The 14,323-nt window shown below is 38.3% G+C and overlaps 1 protein-coding gene across 2 annotated transcripts in view; it reads right to left on the reverse strand.

Moving 5' to 3' along the window:
* The window catches only part of CDH8 (cadherin 8), a 383,067-nt gene that overhangs the window by 297,484 nt on the left and 71,260 nt on the right, over nucleotides 1-14,323 (reverse strand). The window lies entirely within an intron of this gene.

Raw genomic sequence — 14,323 nt, forward strand, 5'->3', positions numbered from 1 at the left:
CTGCTTAATGACTTTGTGACAAAAGTTACAATATAAAGAACTACGGTGTCAAGATATGAGACTGCATTGTCTTAACTTTCCTTTGAAAATACTTGAATAACAAAATATCTACTTCATTTCTTATTTTCCCCCCAAAACCAGTTTAAATATAATTCCTTGTTATTTATACTTTTATGTCATTAAAACCTCATATTCACTATACAGCCATAAAAAAGAACAAAATCATGTCTTTTGTGGGAACGTGGATGGGACTGGGGGCCATTATCCTTTGCAAACTAATGCAGGAACAGAAACTCAAACATTGCATGTTCTCACTTATAAGTGAAAGCTAAATGATGAGAATTCATGAACATAAAGAAGGGAACAAAAGGCACTGGGGTCTACTTGAGGGGGAAGGGTAGGAGAAAGAAGAGGAACAGAAAAGATAACTCTTAGGTACCGGGCTTAATACCTGAGTGATGAAATAATCTATACAACAACCCCCCATGATACAAGTTTACTTATGTAACAAACCTGTACACTTACCCCCGAACCTAAAATAAAAGTTAAAAAAGCCTTCCACATTCCAGTCTTTGGATAACTAGTAATCATCATCATCATCATCATCATCATCATCATCATCATGGCAGGTGTATTTGAATGGGCACTTTCTTTTTACCGGACATGATGCTGAGCAATACACACACATTTCATTTTATCTTCCCAATACACGTATAAAAGATGCCATATGGGCTGGGCACGGTGGCTCACGCCTGTAATCCCAGCACTTTGGGAGGCCGAGGCAGGCGGATCACGAGGTCAGCAGATCGAGACCATCCTGGCTAACACGGTGAAACCCCGTCTCTACTAAAAATACAAAAAAAATTAGCCGGGCTTGGTGGCGGGCGCCTGTAGTTCCAGCTACTTGGGAGGCTGAGGCAGGAGAATGGCCTGAACCTGGGAGGCGGAGCTTGCAGTGGGCCGAGATCGCGCCACTGCACTCCAGCCTGGGCGACAGAGCAAGACTCTGTCTCAAAAATAAATAAATAAATAAATAAATTTAAAAAAAGATGCCATATGATCTTCTTTTTGTATATGACAAAACAGAACTCAAATAATTTTTTTAAAAAACTGTCTTAGATTATTCAACTAGCGTGAAAATACTGGGATTCCATACCACAGGTCCTTCTTTTACATATTGCAATGGATTTCACATTTTACCATACTGAAGTCAAAAGCCTGAAGCAGCTTCTAAACCACCATTATCATTTCCTCACCTACAGCACTTTTATAGGATGCTAATTCCTTCATGCCTCTCTCTCCTCCTTTTCTCTTTGCTCATTGAAAGGGATATGATTTCCCCATGAGCCACTGCATTAAACAATAAAATACTGCAGATATCCCACACCAAGAGGAAATACATTTAAAATTTAATAATGAAATCAATGGGAAACAGGATTTGCTTCACAAGAATTTGTCAACTTTGCTGGAATTCATTCATTGTATAAGCTAATAGAAAACTTTGATGTGGAGAGAAATGGAACAAACTCTTAAGAAGTTACTGAATATTATTGAAGACAGTGGCCATGTCTTCTACTTTATCTATGTGGCTCCCAAAGTCAAACTCTTTAGAGCTGATATTGACTAATTGTCTGTTAAAATGTCTTTTTTGAGATTTGTGAAAATTCTAATTCTCATTTAATTATTAATAGGAGTCAAAACAATGAGCAAAATAAACTATCATTTCTCCCATGGGGTTGTGTAATAGGAATAAAATACCACTACCACAGCTTAAGAATACCACAGAAGAACTCCATTCATTAATTAATTCAAAAATAAATATATTTTGAGCTCCCTTACTGTGCTAGGTGCTGAGAATATAATAATGTACTGTTGGATTTGGGAGACAGACTTATGGTTTTACTTATGGCATTTGTGTTGCTAAGTGTTATAAAAGATAGGTATTGGGTGTCATGTAAGAATGAATAGAGGTTTGGCTTCATGGAGAAGTGCCAGGGAGAGCTTCTCAAATGAAGTAAACATGTAAAAGATTTGCAGAAAGCTGGGAGTTAGCAGGCTGGTTGCTGAAATGGCAGAGGAGGTGAATTCAAAATAGAGGAAATACATCATGAAAAACATGGAGGAAACAATCTATGCAAACGTCAAAAATTAAAAGAGGCTAGAGCTGGAGGAGTGCAAATACTGTTGAAGAGGTTGCATGATCTGCAGAAGGTTGAATAGGCGAACGGGCAAAATTATGCAATGTTTATTAGGGATCCTCAGAATGTTATCTCCTATGGACAATAAAAAATAATTTATGTGTTGTGCTGTCTCGAATAATTTTCACAAAATGCAAATCAAATTATATCCCCTCTATGATTAAGTATAGAGCACATATTGGGAATCGGAGCAAATGGATACAAAGAGATCACTTAGAATACCTAGGTAACAATTCACAGAAGATGTTCATTTGCATCCTGCTATTGCCTGTGTTTTTATGTCTCCCTAATATTCCTATGTTGAAATTTAAATCCCCATGTGAGGATGTTAGGAGGCAGGGCCTTTTGGAGGTGATTAGGTCACGTGGGCTGACTCACTCTCCTGAATGGGATTAGTACACTAATATAAAAGGATCCACTCTCAATCCTTCCACCATGTGGGGACGCAGAGAGAACTTGTCAGAAGGTGCCATCTATGAACCAGAAAGTAACCCATAACCAGACACCAAATGTATTGGTGCCCAGATCTTGGACTTCCCAGGCAGCCTGAACTGAATGGACTAAGACAGAGCTCAAGGGTAGAGAAAAAAGAGAAGTATATGAATTAATACAAGACATATTAAGAATGTATAATTTTCGCGGAGCAGAGCTTTCCATATTTCTCATACTTCTGCTATTCTTCTTCATCCACTTGATATTTTTTCTGTACAGGAACACTATTAATTTATTTCTTGCTCATCATGAAACACATTTTAAAATAACTTGTCATGTTGTTATTAATGGGAAAACTGATGTCATATTATGAAGAGAACATTAAAAACAAATACAGTGAAAAAGAAAACTATATATAATGCTAGTTCTTGTCTCCCAAAATTTCTGAGTATGAGACCAATTTTTCTTACAAAAAAAAAAAAAGACATCGGAGCCAGGCCTGGTGGCTCATGCCTGCAATCCCAGCACTTTGGAAGGCAGAGGTGGGAGGATTGCTTGAGCCCAGGAATTTGAGACCATCCTGGGCAACTTGGCACCACCCTGTCTCTACAAAAAAATACAAAAACCAGCCAGGCATGGTGGCACACATCTGTAGTTGCAGCTACTTGGGGGGCTGAGGCGGGAGAATCATTTGAGCCCAAGTGATCGAGGCTGCAGTGAGCTGGGATTGTGCCACTGTACTCCAGCCTGGGCAACAGAGTTATAGAGACTTTCTCCTTCAAATATCAAAGGACTCAGAACTAAACATTGAATAACTGCTTCCAAGAGATTACATTTTGTTTAATGTTGTATTGACCAACTCCATAAAATCGTCTCATTTAATACACCGTGTTTGCAATGTATAATTGCCAGATTTAGAGGTTAACAAGGGGTCTAATGCACTAGGCTGAAATCTTTTCATGTCAGGGCTTCCCATATCTTGCTAAAACACATTTTGAAGTTTGTTGTTCAGCTCTCATCTAACCACCATGGAGAAACGAGGAGCAAAAACCCATTATATATGATGTCCATCTTTCCCAGTTACTGGGTTCTCACCCTGTCACCTATTGAGGGTTTCACGTCAAAACAATTATTCCAGTCCCAGTGCCAATGGTAATGTTAATAGTGTGGTCTATATTAAAAACTGTGACTGGGTTTTAAATATATTTGTATCCCTAGCACCTACAATTAAATTTTACTCATGATTGATACTCGAAATGCACTTTGGGAGGCCGAGGTGGACGGATCAAAAGGTCAGGAGATCGAGGCCATCCTGACTAACACGGTGAAACCCTGTCTCTACTAAAAATACAAAAAATTAGCTGGGCGTGGTGGTGGGCACCTGTAGTCCCAGCTACTTGGGAGGCTGAGGCAGGGGAATGGCGTGAACCCGGGAGGCAGAGCTTGCAATGAGCCGAGATTGGGCCACTGTACTCCAGCCTGGGCAACAGAGCAAGACTCTGTCTCAAAAAAAAAGAAAGAAAGATAAATACACGAAATGAATTTGCAAAACAAAAATATTTTTAAAAACCAGCTCAAGCTCATATAATTATTCAATTGTTGAATTCAAATTAGAGTAGCCTAATTCCCAATCTTTAACTGTGGGAGAAGTGAAATATCTAAGCAATAATGTACACATCTGTAAATATAAACTCTGCTTTGTAGCAATAATATGAAAAGCTAACACATAATGAACCACCATTATTTCATTGTATTTCAGCAGTAACCTCCTAAAGTGGGTTTTGGATCCACTTCACAGATGAAGAAATGAAACAGAGTCAGGGAAATGGCATTACCAAGTCCATAGACCTACTAAATGTGTAAGAAAAGGATTTGCACCTAATAAACAACATGCTATCCTCCACTGTAGACTATTGATATTCACATAACCAAATGGGTTACTGTTTTCTCTTCAGATGTCCTAGTATCTCTGTTAAATCAAGGTTAGCCTAAAGCTGCCTCCTTACATATTTAAGTCAACCTGAAGGTTTCTCTATACATAATGAACCATAACCTAAATGGAGGTATAAACAGACCATAACCTACTCTTGTGCCAATCACTGAGTTTTGGCCAATCAAAGGGGGCCAGCTGTTCAAACCATGTTCAAATAAAGCAAACGTCAAGCTGTAGCCAATCCCACTGTTTGTGTACATCAATTCTGTTTTCTGTATGCCACCTTCCTTTTCGTTCATAAACCTCCTTGTGCTGCATGGCTGCAGTGGAGTCTCTCTGAGCCTCTGGTTCAGAGAGTTGCCTGATTTGTGAATCGTGCTTTGGTCAATTAAATTCTGTTAAATTTAGTTTGGCTAAGATTTTTCTCTTAAACCTCATAGACATAAACTTCATCTACTTTCTAAATTTTTTTCTTTATTTTTTTAATTACTATTTATAAGAAAGAGTTTATCATAAGGTCATTTAAAAGTGGTCACACAAAACTCTGGATAACTTTAAACAGGGAAATCCTAGCAGGAAGGATGTTTCTGATAGTCTGTAAAAATACAAACCAGCTCAATTACAGTGCCTAGTATCTTGTAAAGATGCATCTTCTAGGGCTTCTGGAAAATTCAAAACTATTGGGTTCTCTCCGTGGCAAATGTTTAACTGCTGGGATATTCTTAATCAGTAAGTGCCCCCAAATACACAGTTCCATTATCACAGTTGCCACCTGAGAGTACAATAGCATGTAGATAAAAGCTATCCCACAATTAAACACAGGTAGAACTGAGTTCTTTATTAAGATAATTCAAATACTTTTATTTACATTAAAATTATTAAGCTTACATATAATTGTATCCAGTCACTTAACTACCTTAGTGTTCAAATAAAAGGAAGAAAATATTAAAATATGTTTAACTTTTTCTAAATTTCCATGTATAACTTAGTAATAAGACAAAGAGTATCAACCCTGTAAACTAGTTGTCAAAAATTTGTATACACACACCATAGAAACACTCATATACATACACTTTTTAAGAATATCTACACGCTGAAGTTAAAAATCTCTTTTGATCTCATTTTTTAAAAATGTTCATTGCATAACAGAAGTGATATTTATGTGTTTGTTTTGTTCTAAAGGAGACAAGACAACGTTTGAAAAAGCACAAGCCTTACCTTATCTTAGGGTAAACTCAAAGAAAATGTCTACAATTTACTCAAATAACCACTAACTCCAAATAATCCATCTTGAAAAAGAGGAAAGAAAGGGAATAAATTTACATTGTGTTCTATTACATTCTTTAATGTTATCTAATTTCCAAACAGCATACCCAAGGTGATGCAAATTTCGTTTTATGAGGGCAAATGAAGCCTAATATGCATAAACACAAAGCAGTATCTATTTTTACCATAAAAATACCAAGTCCCTGAACAGTATTTTTATGATGCTGCTTAACAAGTTTGTATTTCCTTGGCAGGAATTTATTTTACTTCTCAAGTATAAAACAGAAAGAAAATAAAAGAATAAAAATGAGGTAAAATGCTCAATTCTGTGCAACTCATTCCGACTTCAATAGTATTTTTATTGGTATTGATTTTCTTTACCTGGCACCCTCAGGGATGGACTTGAAGTTCTTCATTCAGGTGGGCTAGTTTGTAGGGTCCTTAAAGCTAACGTTGCATGATTACCTGCATTCTCTCCAACCCACTTTCATCCTCCTTGTGGTCAAAACAGTCCATATTCCTAGGTCTGTCCTTGTGTTCAATAAAATGCAGATGCTTCATTAAGAACATTAGATGTACCTGGGTAATTTAGTATTTCCAACTGATTTTCAGAGTAGATTAGGTGTTAATGTAATATTGCTTGGCAAATCATTTCAGCAGAAGCAAGTTAGTAGAAATGGTTATATATTCAAAATTAGGTTTTGGCCAATTGATTCTTAATTACACAATCAGAGACTCAAGAGATAAAAGTTAATAGTCGCTCCTCCTCCCCTAAGATATGCAGATACACACACACATACACACACATATGCACACACACCTTGAAAAGTTCTAGCTGCTCTCAGGAATCAAATGATATCCTGGCAGTATTTGTCTAAGAATAAAGCTTCAAATGTCTAAGCAAGACCACCTACAGTCTATCTGATTGTTCCCTTCAAGGAAGCCAGAAAGAATGTCGATTTAAGAGCCACAAGCAGCAGCTAAGTGTAGTTTAAAAGGAACACATTGGAAATGCTCCCTTTCTGTCAGAGTCACAATTTCTATGAAAAAGAACACTAGTTAATGTGACTTCAAGAGGTTCCAAACTATTTAAATAGCCACTCGGCTCAGGTACAAAAGAGAAGAGGGCAGGATATAGGATGGAAATGAAAAGACCAACTAAAATATATATAGATATATGAACATATATAGATATATGAACACAAACATACATATGCTCACACATGCACACGCATTCATTGACTCTGTTCCAGCCACACAGGTTTTCTGAGTATGGCAAATTTTCCCATAACACAGATCCTTAGAACTTGTTATATTATTCATGCATGAAATACTTTCAACATGATTTTTTTCATGTCTGGTTTCTCACTCTTCAATTTACAGCTTGAATGTAATCCCGCCTCTGCTGACCACCATACAGAAAGCCATTTCCTCTCCCTCCTCCGGTTCATCTCTATCACATCTTTCCCTTCATCTTTATATTCCAAGAACCTAGCGCAGGGTCTGCTTTAGAACAGCCACTCAATACAATGTTCTGTTAATGCTGGGGACTCTATTAGATGGGTAATTCTACTTGGGTAATTGATAGTAACATATGCTGCAATATAAATGTATATCGACTATATTACAGGCCATTCTAGGGACTGAATAGAGTATGTGGAAATAAAACAGTTTTTGCCCTCAAGAAGCTATATCTTGTGGGAGAGGGGGTTAAATTGATCAAACCCTGTGGATGATTAGCAATCAAGAAGCACAGAGCTTGGAAAGCCAAGCCTACCTGCATGAGACAGGGAAAACTCCTGAGGCTGATGATAGCCTAGGTGGACCGTCTGGGTTTGAGCTAAATAAAAGAATGCTTGGAAGTGCTCTCCAGTCAAAAGAAAAGCAAGCATGCAGGCTTGAAGTCATGATTGTTCTCTGATCTATTTGAAAGTTGAATGTATCTGTACGAGTACGATGATATGTGGGAAGGCAGCTAAACAAAGCAGAACTACATCAATATAAGAAAGCAATATTGTCACATTCATCCATAACAGCAACATAATAAAATTCTATCATCCTTATAATTTAGGTCAACCCTTGTCAATTTGTCAAAGCCTTTTGTATACTATTGCTCTTTATCTATGATTCCACAGGGAAGCAAAAATATAGAAGTTAGAAGGGTGGGCTCTGGAGTCAAATTTCTCTAAAGCCTCCTGGCTGGAGAATCACAGATTCGATCCTTAGTTTCTTCATCCATGATACGGATTGATCATAATCTTCAGAATTATTTTATGTAGTAAAATAATGCATATGAAACTATTTGTATCAGGAGTGTCATATAATATTCAATAATTACAATTGTCACACTCTTGAAAACATTCTCCACATCTGAGATTATCTACTTAGAGTAGTATTTCAGAGACAATTTCCTTCTCTACTCAGGAGTATGACACAGGAGGCTCTCCCTGATCTGACCCTGACCATTTCTTTCCAGCTCCATCTCCATCAGTATAACCCTCAGGCCATTCCCTGGACAACTGCCTTAGTGACCATACAAAATTCCCGGCTACACACAGCCCGATCATAACTTTTCACATTCACACATGTTGCTTGTTCTCTCTGCCTGAAATCCTTTCTCTCATTTGGCCAACTTCTGATTTTCCTTCAAAAATCAACTTGATTCTCACTTTTTCTTGAAATTCTTCTTTAACACACCTTCTCCCCCATCTCCATCTCTCACCTTCATCTAACTTAAATACTTCCATTCTATTCCTATCTGTGGGCACCTCTCACATAGGAAAGGCCAGGCTCTACTATACTTATTCACATGCCTGGCTGCAGAATTAACTACAGACTTTGTGGTGCCCAGTACAAAACAAAAATGTGAAAGAAAGGAAAAAAGACATCATTTAATGTACTAAATATAAAGGGTTTTTTCCTTGCTTCCACATCTCTCTTTTGCTTACATGAATGCTCCTTTGTCCCATAGAACTTCACTTTTGAAAAATTAAGAATCTCAAGACAATGACAGCAGAGCATTCATCAAAGCATAGGGCCCCTTAGGGTAACAGACACCTGTGGGACTCTACCGGGACTCTAAGCCAGCCCTGCCTTATCCTCCCTCTCTCTCTCTCTCTCTGTGTGTGTGTGTGTATGTATATATATATATGTATGTATATAGAGAGATGTGTGTGTGTGCATATATACATACACATACATATATACACACACATACACAGAGAGAGACAGAGGGAGGAAATGGTTATTACACCTCAACAAATCTCTTTCTCTCTGTATGTGTGTCTGTGTATATACACATATATATACACACACATATGTATGATATCTATATATCTATATATACACACACACAGAGACAGGGAGGATATGGTCATTATACCTTAACAAATCTGTCTCTCTCTGTATGTGTGTGTGTATATATATACATATATGTATATATGTGTGCATATATATGTATGTGTATATGTGTTTATATGTAAATATATATACACACACAGAGGGAGGATATGGTCATTATACCTTAGCAAATCTTTCTCTGTATGTGTTGTGTGTGTGCGTATATATACACATACATATGTATATATAAAAATACACACACAAACACAGAGAGAGTGTATACATATTCTATCCTCAGCACAAAGTCTGTCACATTGCCATCACTTGGTAAAAGTTTTTAATTTTTTTTTCTTAGTAATAAAGCATGGCATATTGAGCCCATAAGCTGATGCCCAAAAAGACTCTTGATGTTGAAAGAACTGCAGTATAAATAACTGAGCAAATGGATGAATTACTGCTAATTCAGAGCTGTTCTCCCTTTTTCATTCAGTTTGCTTACCTGTTGCCCTCCTTCCTCTCTCTCGCCCTTTCTTTCTTCCTTTGCCTTCCACTACAGATCAGTCTTGACTGGCTGGATCTTCGTGGGCAAGCTGAAGAGTATACTTCATCCTTTTAAAAAATATATTGCCAGACCTCTCCCTGCTAGCTTCAGGATTGTTCACCTCAAGTTGCCCACTTTCCCTGATCTGCATTCTCTGAGGATTTGCATTCTGTAAAGTTATGAAAGTTCTGAGAAAATCAGAGTAGCATCTCAAATGGGCTCCCTGCTTCTCCTCCTGTCTCCCTACAGTTCACCCCGCTCAAAGACAGAAGGATCTCTATAAGAACAGGAATTGGGGCTGGGCACGGTGGTTCATGCCTGTAATTCCAGCACTTTAGGGAGCCAAGGCGGGTGGATTACTTGAGGTCAGGAGTTTGAGACCAGCCTGGCCAGTACGGGGAAACCCTGTCTCTACTAAAAATACAGAATTAGCCGGGCGTGGAGGCACACACATGTAGTCCCAGATACTCGGGAGGTTGAGGCGGGAGAATCGCTTGAACCCGGGAGGCGGAGTTTGCAGTGAGCTGAGATCGTGCCACTGCACTCCAGCCTGGGCAACAGAGCGAGACATTGTCTCAAAAAAAAAAAACAAACAAACAAAAAAAAAACCATGAATTGGATCACATCATTCGCCCACTGAACATCTCCAGCAGCAGCGAATCCCTGTCAAACACTTCTCCGGCAAATCCCTATCCATGGCTGATGAGTTCTACCTGCTTCTTTCTTTTCTTGTCCTCTCTCTTTTCTGTCTCCCACACTGTCGTCATGCCTCCTCGTTCTCTTCTTTTTCCTTAGATCTGCCCAGCTACTTCTTGTCTCAGGGAAAGAGCTTCATAGGCTTTCATTCCAGTCTCTGCTCTCATGTTTCCTCTTCACAGAAGAATCTTCTGTTTACTACTCTTTACCTCCTAATCCAGCCTAATAAATAGCACACTCACAACTGTAGCTCTCTTCCATTAGAAGATGAGTTGTTCATTTGTTTCACATTAAAAGAAAAACGTTAGGTAAGATCAATCTTGTGCACCTCTGTGCCTCTATACTTAGAACAATGCCTAGCAAAAAGTAGAAACTCTATAAATATATTTTTTAAAAATTTATTAAAAAGGAGAGCAATACAAGTACAGCTGACCCTTGAACAATACAAGGATTAGGGGTCCCAAGCCCCATTCTCCACACAGTGGAAAATTTACTTACAACTTTGACTCCCCCAAAAAACTTAACTAATAGCCTTCTGTTTACTGATAATGTAAATAGTTGATTATCACATATTTTGTATGTTATAGGCATTATATACTCTATTCTTAGAATTAAAATAAGCAAGAGAAAAGAAATTGTTATTAAGAAAATTATAGGGAAGAGAAAATACATTTACTGTGCGTGAAGTGGAAGTGGATTATCAGAAATAACTTTATCCTCATTGTCTTCACCTTGAGTAGCTGAAGAGGAAGAGGAGTAGGAGGAGGGGCTTGTCTTGCTGTCGCAGGAGTGGCAGAGGCAGAAGAAAATCTACGTACCAGTGGACTCATGAAGTTCAAACTCAAATTGTCAAGGGCCAGGTGTACTGAGTAAGCATGTCTCCATGCAAGTGAGCATAGCCTTGAACCCTCAGATGAGGTACAGCAGGCATGGGGTCAGGATGGAGGGTGTGGGGGACGTGGGCAGGAGGATATAATTATCTGAGTGTATGACCTTTGTATTACCTGAGTATATGATGGTACCTGAGTGTATTACCTGAGTGTATGACCATCATACTCAACATTTTCTGTACCATCACATGATCTGCATGAACCTGCCCTTCGAAGAGGGTTCTGAGCACATCTTTTGCAAGCCCAGTTAGTCTGGGGCTGTTGGCCTGAAGCATCACTTATAATACAGCAGGAGTTAATGAGCTTTGACTTAAAATTAGTGCTTTACTCCTTTCTGTTCAAAACTGAATGTATGCTGTTCCTTCTGGTTTTGTAACAAAAGTATGGCATAACATGGCAAAATGGAACAAAAGTATAAAATTGTGTAAAATACAAAATAAGCCCTTCTTCACATCCAGCCTCCCAACTCTGCCTGAGGCAAAAATTTATAACTTCCTCAGGTGAGTTTTTTTAGACATTCAGTATACACATTTATGTTACTATGCATATAGCAGTTCTGTTTTTTTTTCTTTATGGAAATGAGAGAAATAAAGCAAAGTTATGTAGCATCTTTTGATCTTTTTTTCATTGAATTTATTTCAGAATTCTGTTGTAACATTGTATTCACATCAATGTTGTATTTTTAATGACTATGCACCATTCCGTGGAACAAATAAAGCACAGTTTACCTTAAAATTTTTCTTTTCGATAAACACGTAAATTAATTCTTCTCTGCCCAAGTTCATTCCAATTATGAAGTTAGATTCTGAATATCAGGGCCATATTGTATCTTGCATTCACTTTGTCACTTTGGGAAATTGAGTCTTCCCCAGAGTAGAGAGCAAAGCAAGGAATGATAAGGAATGGTGGGGAGGGGGGAGACAGAAAACTGGACCCTAGGCACACCCTTCCTCCATGTCCCTTCCATGTCACCATGACCATCAGTGCAGTCATTGACACAAGGTGTCTAAAATACTCCATCATGTTTGTTATATACCCATTCCGTCTACAACATTTTTACTTTTGTCTTTAAGTTGACTTTTTACTCAAATTTATTTCAAAAACAGCTTTATATCACCATTGTAACAGCAAACCTGTATCACATGCCATAAATAAACATAATCATAAAAACAAATTCAATGAAAACAAAGCAATGTTATTAAATTCTGTCTAGATGCTGTTGCCAGCCAAAGGCTCTAAGAAAGAGAGAAGGGGCCTCAGGCCAAGGGAGGTGTTAGTCTCCCTTTTTAACACTCACTAAAAATTAACAATAAAGTGAGACTTTGTTCTCCATTGTGATAAGGACTGAAAGAGAAAGGAAGAGGTCATGCCTTGGGAAATAACAAACTACCCACTTTCTAAAGTCTTCCTCAAGCTCCCACTGTTTCTGAATATTTGAGGAATCAAATATTCCTCAATGTTAATTGATTGATGTTAGTTGAGTTTTTGTCAATATTTTCGTTACTCGAGAATCTTCTAACAAATCAGATGTAAGTGAATGCTTAGAAACACACTTCCAAGTTTGTTCAAACTCTTTCTATCTTGCTTGTCTCTACAGAACAAGAAGCAGCCAATGGCAGCACAATTAGGCTCTCGGGCATTTCTCTCTAGAAAGTCCTTCAAGCCTCACCTGTTTACAATGAACACAGACTTAGGGGCTAAAATACAGTAAGTCTTCACTTAATATCCTCAAACGGTTCTTGAAAACTGAAACTTTAAGCCAAACAACTTACAATGAAACCAATTTTATTATACCATAGGCCAATTGATATCAACAAGACTTAAGTTTCTACGGAATGTTTCCAGTCACAAAACCATCACTAAATGTCTAAAGACCAAAACATCTCTTGTATTAAACACTGAAATAATTGTGAGTTCTACATACATTTTAAAGAGATTAATAGAAACAAGTAAGATAATAATCTACCCAGTTATTCCAGTTCAGGGTTGAGGATGGCAGGATTCTAACCTGGCAGTTCAGGACACTAGGTGGGAACCACCCAGGACAGGGGTTCATTCCACTGCAGGACACATCCTCACACACATCCACACTAGCTTTGCAATGGACCATTTAGACACGCCAATTCACATAACAATCATATCGTTGGGATGGGAAAAGTAACCGGAAGGAGAGAAAACTCAGGCATACATGAGGAGAACATGCAGGCTCCACACAATGGCCCAAGCTGAGAGATTTTTTTTTTTTTTTCCCTCAAACAAAACAATCTTGAATGAAACCAGGTTATTCCGGGACCTGCTGTACTTGGCTGAGGTCCTAGCTCAACTCTTGGGTGGGTCTGTGGCCTTGAGTATAGCACTGCTTTCTCTGGGCCTCGGTCTGCCCTGAAATCATCAATGGAACCATCATCTGGTTCTGTCCCTCTCTACAGAGCACAATCAATTCTCTCTCCTGACTTAAGTATTGGCCCTCTAGATTGCTTACTGACCACCTTTCTCCTTCCATCCTACCCTACTGCTTTGTAGAGGATAGATTGATTTTTTTAATGTGAATTCGATTATGTCTTTTTGTGTTTAAAATCTTTTGATTGCTTTCCTGTGCAAAAACAATAAAATCCAAATTCCTTACAGCATCCTACTCCGTTCTACATAATCTGGCCTCTACCACAGAAGCCTTTGAGTTCCTCTTATACGTCTAGTTCTTTCCTACCTCCATCTACCCCAAGGCCTTTGCTACATGCTGGTTTTTATAACTGAATTTCTTTTTCTCCCACATCTGTTCATCCTGTGGCTTTGGGGGTTGAGGTTGGGGGCATCTGTGTTCAAAATATAAGAAACAGCATGTGAAAATCCCCTCAAGTAGGCATCACTTCTGTCTAACTAACGGTACAAAGTGGTACATTTATGACCATTTCATCTAACATAGACTTCCCCTACTCATTTGTTATTTTCTATCAGCACCCGGTTTGTTTTATTCACAGCCAATTTCCCATTCTGATGCTTAATTTATCAACCTGCTTACATTCTTGCA

This window comes from Pongo pygmaeus, chromosome 18 (assembly GCF_028885625.2).
Source record: "Pongo pygmaeus isolate AG05252 chromosome 18, NHGRI_mPonPyg2-v2.0_pri, whole genome shotgun sequence".
NCBI lineage: Eukaryota > Metazoa > Chordata > Mammalia > Primates > Hominidae > Pongo > Pongo pygmaeus.